Below are 11,459 nucleotides of genomic sequence, written 5' to 3'. Positions count from 1 at the left end.
GGTCACGGCAGCCTCTCGGCAGCCTTCCTCCCTGCGCGGTCACGGCAGCCTCTCGGCAGCCTTCCTCCCTGCGTGGTCACGGCAGCCTCTCGCCAGCCTTCCTACCTGCGTGGCCGCTGGTGCGGGAGCCTGGCGACGGCGGTGCCGGGCGCCAGCGCCTCGGCGGCCGCCGCCGGGGGAAAAAGCCTGGCTCGCCGCCGGGCACCGGCACTGCTCAGCCGAGGAGCTTCAACAGGGTCTTCGGCGCTCCGCAGAGCCCCGGGGCCGGAGCAGCTAGCTGCGCGGTGGAGGAAGGCAGCCCTCACCGCTTCCCTTCCAGCCGCCGCTCGCCGCTCCCGCTGGCGCTTTGCGCCTCCCGGGCCGGCCGCGTCGCCCCGTCCTGGGGCCGGCAGCCCCCGAGGCTGAAATGGCCGGTTCGTCCCCACGAATAGCAGCTGCGGGCTATAAAAGCCTCCGAAGGGCAGCGGGTGTTTCGTGCTGCGGCGGAGGCAGCTGCAGGTTCGCTCTGACACCGTGTGGCAGCGCGGAGCAGCGCCGCGGCGCCCAAGGCCGCGGGCAGGGCTGCGGCAGGCGGCGTTTCCTGAGCGCCGGAAGGAGCTCGGCTTTCGGGGAGCCACAGGGGCCCCCTAACCCGCAGCCTTGAAAAGACCCTCCTTCTTTTTTTCTTTTTTATGATGTAAATTCGCACGCCAGGGCTGAGTTGATCTCCTCTAAACAAGAACATCACGTTTAGCCGCAGGACTGTTAGTGCCCCGGTCTGGTCTTGCTCAGGTATCCCAGCCCTTAGCTGGGTCCTTTCAGAAAGGCCCTGAATCCTCCAAGCCCAGGTCGGGCAGAGCAGATGTCCCTCCGTGGCCTGAACTTCCGGCAGCTTGGCCTGCTGCCCTCTGAGCTGCTTGTGGCGTTTACCAGGGAGAACGGCGGAAGTGTCCGGTTAGCTCTGCAGATCCCCTGGGAATTGCACTTAGAGCTGGGGATGAGGGACATCTTAGCGCTAACAAAATGTTTCGAAGCGGAAGCCAGCAGTTGAGATTGCTCAGCCAAGACTTGGTGCCCAAGGCGTTTGCTCTTAGGTTTTGAATGTTCATGGCCTGTCCCTGTGGTTTCGAGCTGAGCCGTAAGCACAGACAGGCGCCGCCGCGTGGGACTCTGTGCCATGTCCTCGCCGGCTGCGTTAGGAGGAAGGGAGAAGCTTTGCGATGCACTTTGTGCCTGTGTGGTCTGATGGGGCAGCCTGCTGAGGGCTTTAGACTGGAAAACGCTTCTGTCACCAAAAGTACAAGAGTGGCTTGTGAACACGCGCTCCAACAGAGGAGGGCAGAAGGCAGGTTTTGGAAATGAGTGTGTGGAGCAGGGTGGCCTGGGCTGGTATCTCCTGCTGAGCTGTGATAGTTCAGAAAAGAACCAAGCTCCGAACTTTTTGTGCTTCAGTCCTTTGAAGATTAGTGTCCAGCCTGGATGGGCACATAGCAAGGGTGAATGCTTCCTGTGCTGTCCTTGCTGTGGCTGACACTTAAAAACATTGCTCGAGATGAGCAGAAAGAGAAAGCCCTGACATAACATGGCTGCCCTGCCATGGACAGTGGGTCTGCCTAACGGCTTTTGGTCGATAGGTAGAGGGAGCAATAGGGAAACACATGCCTCGTGGGTGAACTGGGGGGCTTCCACAGCCGCAGTGAAATGAAGGTGGCCACGCTGATGTACACTGGCTGCGGAACCTACTGTCCCGGAGCATCTCTGCGTGTGATGTTTGTGATGGTCTTTGTGTTGCTTCTCGAGCAAACACACATGTGAGGAAGGTTCTGATGAACCTCTGTGAAATTTTACACCCACCCAATGCAAAGATCACCACGTTGCTGAGTGATACTGATAGACCATAAGGATGAGACTCCTCAAAAGAATGATGTTTTGAGGACTCCCATGCTGTTTGTTTGTTGATTTGCACTGACGAATATTCACTAAAATTTCCATCCACCTAGCCCAGAACTTCCCACTGTCTCTGAATCTGCCATACGGAGCAGTGCTCAGCTTCTGCTCCAGAAGCATCCATGCCACAAGACACAACATGTGGGACCAAGGCATGTACCCTGAAAACCTGGCGAGCAGCTGAAATGGGAGACGGAGCCAGACTGCTCAGCAGGCCTCCTGCTCCCACACACCAGTGATTAAATACCTCAGTTCCTCCTTCCCCTCCACTTGGAAATCTCACCATTAACTTGACTTAAGGCCTCCTGTTGGGTTTGCAAACTTGGAGAAAATCTTTTCTTTCAGAGATGAGTTTTCCTTGCCAAGAAGGTTTTAATAACTCACCGTGAAATTTATAGCGTTTAAATTTAAACCACACGTGGGAAAGTGGAGCTGTAACAGTTTAATCCAATTTAACCTTGAGCGATCCGTTCCGTTGCATTCAGACAGACAGTTCACACCACAAGTGAAATTCCTCTGTGGGGTGGCAGGCTGCGACTCTCTCATCAGGTTTGTGTCCTTTCCTAAACACAGAGGGCAGGGTTGGCCATCTACAGCCCCCTGGCCGAACTTCAGACTTTTTCTTCTTCCTGCTGGACTCTGCTAGTGAAAGAGCAGGAATCTGACCCAGCTTGGAGTTAGGGTATCCCCCTAGGAGGAGGCTGCTGAGATAAGTCTTGTTCGGTCGATTACGTGTTCCTGTCAATGTCAAAGAATATACATCCTTTTCACGTCCCAGTAACATGCCTCCTCCTTCCCCCTGTCCCATCACAAGAACAAGGCAGATACCACAGGTGAGCACACGGTAAATGCACCTCTTCTGGGAAGCAGTCTGCTGGGGATCTCCCTGATATCCTCCAAGGAGAGGAGGTGGGAAAGTCTTATCGCTAAGTAAACGCTGTGCATCATAAAAAATATTGAGCCACATATTACAACATGAAGTAGAGAGCTGGGCTGCTCCTGGGGAGTGCTAACGGCTTAATGATGTTTAAAGAGTTCAAGTGTCCCTTGGCAGCCAGCACAGCAGACAAGTCTCTGTCATTTATTAAGCAAAGCAGCACATGCTAAGCTCTGGCCTGCACATTGCCATCATGTCCGTTGAGTAATGATTTCCTGTCTCTGTGGGCTCTTGTTTGGATGGTAGGGGCTGTGGTAGGGCCTCAGAGCTTGCTATAGGCAGCAGGGGTGGGAACTGTGTTATGGCATAAAACTCAAGTGCTGCCTTACTCTGCTCGAAGCTATGGTAGCTGTTGTTTGCTCCCAAATGTGATGCCCACCACTGGTGCTGGGATCTCTAGAAGAATCTATCATTAAAGTGTTATAGCCTTTGGCTTCTCAGCCATCCAAGATCAGGGAGAGTCAGCTGTGTTGTGGATCCCAGCCAGTTCTGTCACTGGGTTGTCTAATGCAGTGATGCTAAGCCAAGCTGGCGAGCCCAGATATATTGCGTTCCCATGCCTCTTCAGGGTTTTGTCAGCTTGCTTGTACAATTTTGTGCTCACCTAGGCAGCTCCGCTGGAGAATCAGCAGCTCCTCTGCTATTGAAATGGACACTTGCAGTTGTGGCTCAAGGAAACTAAAGGAACAGTTTTGCTGATGGATTACTTGTCTCATCGCCAAAGAATGTCGGTCAAATCCCTTGGATCACAGAAATGCAACAGTTACAACCCAAGGTTAATGTGAATTTCACAGGTAAGCATTCAAAGTTTTATTTCCATTGACTTTCTTTGTCTTTTTTAGCAAGGTCATTTTTATATCAACACTGTACCAGTGTACAGACTTAAAGACCAAAAAAAGTATATTTGTAGCACAAGTGAGACGTATAAGTGGCAAAAGCCTATTGAGCAGGGGTATAAAAAATTGCTAACGTGTGGATTGTGCAGTCCCATGGAAGATCCATTGACTGCACAGAGACGCATTAGAGGCTTACACCTGGGAAGGCTGAATTCCTCGCATGGTGTCCTGCTAAGGCAAGCAAAATCAACACTAAGCACACGACACAATCCTAAAACACCTTTATATGGCAAGCAAAATCAACACTAAGCACACGACACAATCCTAAAACACCTTTATATGGCTGCATAAATCCACAGCAGTCTTGGTAGTTCTGTTAACAAGAACTACGTTGTTTAGCTTTCTGTTGCAGTCCATAGCAAGCTATGCCTGTTGGAAACAGGCGGATCTGATGATTTACTGGGATGGCCAGGTGGAGAATATAAATCCAGGCTAAATCTGTCATGGCTGACTTAAAGCTTGGAGAACTGCATGAATGGCAATTCTATTTCTGATCAGTGTTTAGCTGAACTAACAGTGCCCGTATTTGCCGTGTTTGTGTGCAACTGTCCTTTGTGCTGCCTTTCTTGGAGATAACCTGGAGAAAAGCGGGCAGATGGCAAATTCTACTTTTCAGTTGACTTTTTTCCCCTTTCCTGTGGGCTTGTGCATTCGATAGAAGATCATCAAATAGCTTGCTTTGGCGAGATTTGCTTCTTTGTTTGCTATTTTTATGGAGAGAGGTAACTTGTAGGCCAAATGTTCTCTAGACATGTTAAATGTGACGCAGTGAGACCAGAAATTGATTTCATGTCACGTTCCCTGCCAGAAGATTTCCCAAGCAGGTTGATTGCTGCTTGTGCAGCTGAAATTTCAAACTTAGGGGTGGTGGGAAAAAAACAAAACCAGATTCCCTTACAGCTTGCCAAGTATGCCAGGCTCCTTGGTTGACTCACCAAGGCAGAGGTTTCCAGAATGACTAATGACTGAGCATGCACTGATTTCTGCTTCTCTAATGGAGACGTCTTACAAAGTCTCCAGTTTCCAGACTGGGTGGGGTGTTGCCTTTTGAAAATCAGATCCATATATTGTGCATTGAGTTGGCTGCCCCAAAAAAGAAATGGTAACCTTGAGATCTGGTAAGTGTGTCCAGTAGGCTCCAGGCTGCCGTCTGTCATGCAAAGTGTTGAACCAAGTACTAAAACTGCCCTTGTGTACTCCCGTCCTTCACTGCAGGCGTGAGCAGGGCCTGAGTTGCAGTCTGGACTGTTTAGAGACCTGTATCTCATGTAGATTGTTAATACACTCCCTAAAATGGAGTTTCCTTTAATGTTTTTCTGTAAGGGTGATGTTTGCTCTCCTGTTGCCACCTTTCTGCTCTTGACAAAAACACAAAATTTCAGTTAGGACTGGCCATTCAGTGAAGCATTAAGTTGTTTTTGATCAATAGTTAGATGTTAGCTCCACAGCAGACCTGAGCAGACCAGACCCAAGGCATGAACCCTAGGGCTTTTGTGAAAACAAGAGCACAGCAACGTTATATGCTGTTTCTYATCATGGCCATGACTGTTTATTCCTGACTCAGTGTCAGGAAAAAATACAGAAATTAATTAGAGATCTTTTGATACAGAATTGAGTACTAAGCACCCAGATGAAAACAGTTCCACATCTGATCCAGGCTGAGATCTTGAACTGATGTGGAGCTTGGGAAAGCKGAGGTCTGCATCTTAAAATGCAACATGTAAATCCACTGCAGTACGCAACACAAATTACGTCCCCTGAAGAGCACCCACTAGGTGAGAGAGGGCATCAGTTTGGCCTGTTTTTGCCTCTCCTTGTATTCTGTTTGATTCGTCTCTGAAATAAACCTTCTGAGTGAGCAGCAGCAGGGGCGCGTAGTTTCCCGGCTCCTCGGTGATACTCATCAGTGCTCATGAGACACATCTCATCCCAGCTGGGCATTTGGATCCCATCCAAATGCTTGACTGCTTTGCGCTTCGGACCTGGCGAATGCTGCCCAGGGGCACGTGCTGGGTGGCGGGTGGCTTTCCAGCTCCTTGTGGGGACACGTGTCCTGCTCTCTGCTGGAAAGGGAGGTCAGCGGGGCCGGGAACTGCTCCTTGTTTAACTCTGTGCTGGAGGCTCCAGGACCTCCTTGGAGCATCCACAGCGTCTCGACCTCCAAGCAGAGGACTATCTCCCTGCGGAAAGGAAACGACTGCCATGTCAAAAGAAAGGGGATTTCCATTCCTCCTCCAGATTCACAGCCAGCCTTGCGACTTGCTCTCATTTGGACTCCTGTGTCAGGACATTTAAGGGTGTTTAACAAGAATTTTGCCTGTGTAGGGACAGCAGGGACAGCTGGATACAGTCTTTGCAGATTGATGATGTAAAAGGCATCCAAGTAGCCCTGATAAATATGAACACATTTGCCTGATCAAACCAAGTAGTATTTTGTGGTCTGTGTGCGCTACACTGGCTACATGTACATCTCTCATCAAGATTGCTTTTTGTTAGCAATCAAATTTGAATCTCAGGCAATGGAGAAGGGAGGGAGCATTAAGTTTTTAAGCAGCAGACTTCAGAGACTGCATCCTCAAATTTTCTGCTATTTAAAATGTTTCCCTAAGGTTTTACCACACATAAATGAAATGATAATTACAATATTTTAATCCAATTAGCTCCCTTCATGATCTGGCAGGTGCAAATTGGAGATGGATCAAACTTATTCTTACTGTGAATTATGCCTGGAGCCTCCTTAAAGCCACTGTCTAGCCTTGTGTGTACATGCTGTACAACTTGTGTTACAGGGGGAGTGCAGTGAGTTCCTAAATTATGTATGGGTTATGAATTATTGCTGAAATGCATCACTAAGACTTCACTCATCAAACATATCCAGCTCCTTGAGAGCAGCATGGGAAAAGCAAGGAATTTGCCTGTGGCATGGGCAAGATTTTCATTTGCATGGATTTAAATCATGTGTGTCACTGACAAAGTCACAGGTCACCCAGAGTTAACTTCATACATGTCCCTAGATCTTGAAGGAAATGTATTTTGCAAGCTTTCATCTGATTAGCATGGAAATTACACTGGGACTTTGCTTTAAAATGGGGACAAAGTTGAAAAAAGATCTTGATTTGTTATTTAAAAAAAAAAGTCTTTGAAGGCCAGTGCAGCTGCCCTTCCTCAGGCAAATCTCCAATTTACTTATGGGAGAGCGTTCCCTACGCTTCCCTCCCACAAAAATCTGGAGCAGTGAACCCACGCTGTGCCAGCAAAACTCAAGAGGACATCTCCACAGCTAGATTAACGAATTCGGTGTGACTGGTACGACCCCAGAGAGGACAGCTTCCCATATCCATGCTTGTTTTTCTATCGCCTCTGGACACAGCAGGTCTAAAAATTCTGGAAAGCTATTGGGTAAAATCCTAGACCCACCAGACTCCTTGTCCGGAAAAGCCTTTCAGCTAAACCCCTCACTCAGGTGGATGGGGCCAAAATGGAGAGGTCTAGGAGAGGTTTTAGGAGAGGTCCAAGCTGCTGGGCCTTGGGCAGCTGCAGGATGAGCGCTTCTGTGCCCAGGGAGAAGGAGGGCTTGGGAAGGAAGGAGATGTTCAGGCTGGTTCCTGCCCTGGAGGGCCTGTGGAGAGATGGTGGAGAGGAGGAGAAGGGGTCACTGGTCCTAGGTGTAACAGGAAAGGGCACCTGGAGGCTTTCTAGGGGCATGTGCGATGTTTATGGCAAAAATACCATGGTGATTTCCATCGGTGGTTTCTACCCCATGAAACCTCACTGCAAGCAGAGCAGCTGGGCAAAAGGGCCTGGAAGGAAGAGGCTGTCCCCCCGAGGACAGCGCCGGTGATGCCCGCGGGCGCAGAGGCACAGCCGGCTCCCACAGCGCGGGCTGGGGCAGGTGAGACGTCCCCCTCGGCCCCACGATGTGCACTGAGAGCAGAGGGAGCTCGCAGCAACTCCTGAAGTAGAAGTCCTTCTCCCTGCATCCCAGTGGTGGGTTTCACCATCTCTAGGTGAGTTGTTATACTGGGAGAATTTACGTGGATGCAAAAGACAGCCCTAACATACCATCTTACTTCCCGAGGCTATCTTAYGACACCCAAGTGTTGCCGTTTTTCTAAATCTGCCTGGGCAGTGAGTTTTCACAGCAGTAGTGGTTCCATCTTACAAATCTATCTTAAAGTGGCCGTATTACCATAGGAACTCCCAACATGCATTGAAAGGATGAAGAAATTATCTCTGGGCAAAAACCATGCGGAAGCTGAAAATGAGCTGCAGAATGGGGCCATTTTCACCACTCCTATTGACAAGTCACATTTTCCATGCCTCAGACTGAGACAGGAATGAGATGACACCTTTTCTTTTTCTATTTTCTTTTTCTCTTTATTTTTTCTATTTAGTTTTTGGAAGTGACTGCATTTTCTGAGAAATGACTAAACTTCTACATCAGGCAAGTTAAATAACACAAATGTCCTCTGAAGGTACAGGTCAGTATGGGATGGGCCCCCATTTTTACAGGTTGTAGGCAATAAAGGATAACAGCTGTCAGAGGAAGAAGTCATAATCTCCAGTCTTCAGGACAGATGGAAAGGGAATTTAAAATTGGCTATCCTTTAGCACTATCATCAAAACCCTGGCTGCAAAGACAGCAGTCACCAGTTACGGGAAAGGACCCAGCCACAGTGAGGAGTCAGAGCTGAATTGTCAGGAGTGAGCCACGGACCACGAGAAGTTAAAAAAAAAAAAAAAAAAAGTCACTGAATGTTTTCAAACAAACGGGAGAAAATTGTTTTCTGCACATTAACAGTCTGTGAACATAAAAAAAAAAAAATCCTCCCAGCACTGGTTGACTCCGCTGTAGTTTGCAAACTCACAGCTGCTTCTGTGAAGGACTACGGTGGCATTAACACTGTGCTATGGCTATGGATTATGTAGGAAAGGCTAAAATGAATGCGAGAGAGAAAGAGGTGTGTGTCTGAACAAGAGCTATACCCTTAGCTCAAACAGCAGAAATGCTGTCTAAAACAAGGGGCAGAAAAGAAAAAGAAGAGCCATTCTGTAAAGGATATATTTGAGATTACTTCATAGCAGAACTGTGCATGTGTGGCTGTACATGAAGAGGGTWGCAAAGTACAAGTTGGGAAGGACATTTTGGAGAGCAAAGCTAGCTGTTTAATGCTCTGTGGTTTAATATTGCTCTACCTTTCATTTCCAGGGGATGGAGAAATGCTGTCACCTGCATCCAAGCTTGAGATCAGGTTAATTTATTATCCAATTTGACCTTGCGATTCAACAAGCTCAGCTAAAGGTTATTGGTTTAATGTGGGAGACCAGCTGGACCGCTGGTACGACCCTCCACAGACAGGGTGYAAAGTGGGCACGTTGAGAAGCAGTTTTGGCTTACGAGGTCTTTGCTCCTGAGAGAAGAGGTGCAGTGGTGGAAATTTAAATGAAGCTTCAGGTCTGAATTCCCCCAAATTACCCCACGAGGTTAGTTTACTTGGGTTCAGCTCCATTTCTTCACATGAATTTTTTAGTTGCAAACAGATCCAAAAGCACAAGCCTTAGCAAATTGAAAAAAACCTAATAAGAGTTGGAGTATTGCCCTTTTTGTAAATGGTTGGTGAAACTGGAGTCATCAGACAACTAGGAGCAACCCTGAGATGAAGGGTATGGTTTGCTCTAGGTAAGGCAAATCAAATCATCAGACTTGAGTCCCATAATGACTTTAGTGAATTTACTTGAGTGCTGCCTAAAAATTAATGTCCTTAATAATTTTCATTGAAAAAGTGAGGCAGATTCGGAAAAGACTCTTTTTCCTCAGTTTTTGCTAAAATTGTGATGTTGCGTTCCAGGCTTCCTGCTGGAAGATTTCCCCCATAGGCACACTGGGCTAGGAGGAAAGGGGTCAAAACAGTGTCACCTCTGGGAATTAGTCTGTGCCAAGTCACACTCACTGTGAGGTTTGGGTGACACCTTTCATTCGCCCAGTACTTCTAGGAGGAAAAAAAAAATCTGTTCTTTGGGTAAATGAAAAAGCATCTAATCATTCATTCACCCAGGGATGGATTCCAACACCTTTACTTCTTCAGAGCATCTCCTTAAAAGTCGTCCTGGAGGTGCCAAAGGAGAGTTGCCCGTAGAGCAAGTCACAGCCCCAAATGAATGAAGGTGTCAGGACCCGACAACCTTCCCGTGTTGTTTATGACACCAAAACGGACATGCACACCCTGCAGAAATGCTAGTGTTTCCATACATCCTGCAAATCCCACAGTCACACTTATCTTTTCCCCACATCAATTTCTTTGGGAAAGAAAAACAAACCCTCAGAGCCACATTTCTGTGGGAACAGCCCTGTTCTGGAGGCAGCTGCAATCTCCCCGCAAAGCCCCCTGAGCTGCAGACTGGGGGTGACTTTCTGTGAGGTGAGAACATTTGAACTCCAGTTTCTCATTCCTGTTGCAGGTCTCCTGTGTGATCTCCTGAGATTTGGTCCTTTTCTTTGCCCCTCTCCTTCTTGCTGCCGAACTGCCCTTGGTGGCCCTTGGAAAAGGGCCAGTCAGGTCAACCAGGACCCAACTGCCACGGTGTCACAGAGCTGCCACACTGCAGCCACCTAACCAGGTAACTCGGCAGGAGCAGCGACAACCCCCAGGCTTGTGTCCACCTTCTGGCTCTGTTAATTTGCTGCCAGGACACAGTACAAGCTGGTTTGTGAGCAGCAAAACTCATAACTCTAGAGATGGGCAGGAAGGAGCCGGCTGGGTTTGGGGTGGCTGTACACCAACCTCGTAGTTGGCAGCTCAGCTGGACAGACCAGGTCGGTTTCTGGTTGCATCTCTCATTTCTATCTAGCCACTGGCTTCTCGTGAAATCTGTAGCAACGTAGTACTTCTGAGGCCTCTTCCTCTCTGTCGGACTTGTCTGATATTGGCCAGCACAGGCCGTTCACAACGCCACAAGCCATGTCATCATTGCGGGGCTGCTGTGCTCGTCGCTGGTCCTCCTGGGCACGTGGCTCTGTTGGGTAACGCTGACACTTCTGCAAGACTTGTTTTTTGCCAGGCACTGAAAAAGAGAGCAGAGTCTGGTGTTGACCAGAGAAAAGCTAGTTTAAGACTTGCTCCTGAGAAAGTCTGTGATGCGCCCATGGTCTTTGGGGAATTGAAAGTGCATAGGTCCTCATTTATTTAACAGAGTATTGTATCAACGGGAAGGCAGGAGTTAGAGTCCTGCTTGAACCTGGGCCACGGAGAGAAATCCACAGAAAATACTTTGGCCCAGCTTTGGAGCAAATAACTCCAATGCGCCCTGCTACCTAGTGAAATCCTTAAGCCCAGAGAGGCCTTTAGGGTAGAGCCCAGTCTGATCAACTCAGGTACCAAAATTGCCGTCTCCTGACCTCAGCAGAGGGAGATGATCAGCCGTACCTAACATGGCTTCATAAATTTCGTATGTGACCAGTAAGGTGTCTCTGGAGACCTGCAGTCCATCTAGCTTACGCACTTTCTTCTGTCTGTGGACTATGTAGGAAAACAGTGGTGCCTCCAGAGGGCAGTCCTGTCCACTTAAAATAGGGGTTTGTTTTTTCCATTGAGAGTGTAAGGAGGTTATATTACTGGTGGGATTAATTTGGGATTCAGCCCGCCTTAGCAGCATGGTAGTAGGATGGTGTCGTGTGTGTTGGTGGTGATGCTGTCTGCGTT

This window comes from Apteryx rowi, unplaced genomic scaffold, assembly GCF_003343035.1.
Source record: "Apteryx rowi isolate R43461 unplaced genomic scaffold, aptRow1 scaffold_22, whole genome shotgun sequence".
In the NCBI taxonomy this organism is placed as follows: domain Eukaryota; kingdom Metazoa; phylum Chordata; class Aves; order Apterygiformes; family Apterygidae; genus Apteryx; species Apteryx rowi.
This window is presented reverse-complemented; position numbering follows the sequence as displayed.